Genomic DNA, 2,614 nt, shown 5'->3' with positions numbered 1-2,614 from the left:
GATTTACATGGAGCCTTTTATCCTGTGCTTCTTTGCAGTTTTAGAAAGTTACCTACCATAAGGGAATTGGTATGGCATGGTGATTAAGAACATACACTTTAAAATCAGAGAGACCCTGGGTTTAAATCTCAGCTTGACTGTTTTCCAGCTGCGTAGGAAGCAACAGTGCTTCCCTTGGAGGTTTCTGTGAGGATGAGATGAAATAATGTACAGTTAAGTGCCAAGCATAGTGCCTGGTGGGCAGCAAACACTTGATAATGAAAGTTGTTCTTTTATCCCATTTCTTCGTTTATGTTCCACTACACTGTATGCTCCAAGAAGACAGGATTTTAAAAATTTTCATTCACGTATATTTCAAGTACCTGAAACAGTGGATGGCATATGGGAGTGCTTATTAAATATTTGTCAAATGACTGAATGAACATGTGGGCTTCACTCCAGGCTCTATCTGCCACACATAGCACAGAAGACACTCTGGTGGAGATAGAAAATTCAGAGGCTAAGAATATCTGTGCCAGTTTCTGGTATTTTAATAGTTCCATTGCCTCAGGTGGGCAGGTAATCCATTTAAGATCCCCAGTTCTGGTGGACTAAAGATGCCCACACTTTTTTTTACTCTCTTTTCTTAGAGACATGGGGGTCTATGCCCCCTCCCCTTGAAACATAACAGGCTTTGTGACTGCTTTGACTAACAGAATATCATAAAAATTAAATCATGCCAGTTTTCAGGCCCAGGTATTAACAGAATGATAGTCTCCATTTCCTGTCTCTTGGATGCCAGCCACTATTAAAGAAGTATGACTACCCTGAGACCCCCTTGCTGTAAGAAACTCAAGCAACATGCAGAGGCCTTGAAGAGTGGTGCGCTATGTGAAGAGAACAGACAACTGGAACACTGGCTATAGAGAAAGAAACTATGAACTGTGTGGAAACTGAAATTGGTTTCAGAGTGATTAGTTACTTATTTTCATCATCCCTCTTCACTTTGTTCCCAGAAATAAAATTGATGACCTGCCCACTTTGAGCAGAGGGGAGAAAGTGGGAACTGGCCCCATCAATGAATCCAAAAAATTCCTCTTTGGGGTGATGTTATAAAACAAGTGGGCCCATGAATTACCATAAATCCTTTGATGGCCACTGGGCAACCAACCACCATAGCACCCCACTGGTTCTTGCCTCCTGGTATTCACATCCTTGTGTAGTACTTTCCCAAATAGGACATAGGAATAGGGCTGACCTGGGTCTCCAGTAGGAGAGAGTGCTTTCTGAGGAGTGTGATTTCTGAGTGTAAGTCATGAAAGATATTGCAGCTTTCACCTTGCTTCTCTTGAATCACTTGCTCTGAAGGAAGAGAGATGCCATGTTATGAGGACACTCAAGCAGCTCTATGGGGAGATCCATGTGGTGAGGAACTGAGGTATCCTGACAACAACAAGCACTAATGTGCCAATTTTATGATGAAACCATATTGGCAGTGGATCCTCCAGTCTCAATCAGGCCTTCAGATGAATGCAGCCCTGGCTGCTGACATGCTGACTGCAACTGAATGAAAAACCATGACCCAGAAACACCCAACCAAGCTGTTTCTAGATTCCTGATCCACAGAAACTGTATAAGGTAATAAATGTTAATTCAGAGTTTTAGGGTAATATATTACATAGCAATACATAACAAATATAGCCACTATCTGCATCCATGTGGTATTTTTTGTTTCTTTGCTATTTTGTTGCTATGTTCACTCAAGTGCAGCTTATATTTGGAGCTCAGAACTTTAACAACAAAATTGTTTTCAAGCTCTATGATGTCTCATGAAACTAGATTCTGTTTTACTGATCTTCTGTACTTCCTTTGATGGTAGGTAGACCCCGCCTTGTCATACGCCTTATAAAAGGCACACTCTTAGAGATGGTGACACTCATAAGCCAGCCTGAAGTTGCCTAATGGACCTATGTTATCTGAAACATTGCTAATATTTCTATTTCAGCCATATGCAAGTATAATTTTTTAAAAAATTATCTGTATATGGAAATCCATGCTGAGGCCCAACTAGGCCATGACTGCAGGACATGAGTCTTCCAAGTGTGTGTATACACAGACCTAAAAGGAGAGGAATGTCAGGACAGTGAGAAAATTAAGAGACTCCTATCCTTAATAACCAGCAGCAGAAACTCTTAACATTGTGACTTGGACCCTGATTTCCCTGCCTTCTTCCAAAACAAAGTTTTGGCAGTGCCATCAGGAGCTTCTTGCCTAGGTTTGCTTAGGAGAAGTTACTTCTCTAGATGAGTGATTTTCCAAGTATTCAGAATTAATCCAGAGCAGGGGCAGTTATCCATCTGTTAATGAGGAGTCTTTTAACATGGACTTCCTCACTCCCCATCTATCCATCTGGCTGTGCTTTCAAAAGTTGACGACTGCTTTATAATATATAAAGGAGTCAGAAGAAGATAGAGAAGAGTTCTAGAAAGTTCTGCTCCATGCTTATGGAAAGACAAGAAAGAGTAGACTTTGATAAGGCAGGGGACAATTTCATCAAGTATAAGGACATCTTGTCAGCTGGGGCCAAAGAACCCAAGGGTGGATTTCTGAACTAGGACTGTGTTATCATTCCAGA

The sequence above is a fragment of the Nomascus leucogenys genome, chromosome X, assembly GCF_006542625.1.
Source record: "Nomascus leucogenys isolate Asia chromosome X, Asia_NLE_v1, whole genome shotgun sequence".
Lineage (NCBI taxonomy): Eukaryota > Metazoa > Chordata > Mammalia > Primates > Hylobatidae > Nomascus > Nomascus leucogenys.
The sequence above is the reverse complement of the archived record's forward strand: the minus strand, read 5'-3'. Positions refer to the sequence as shown.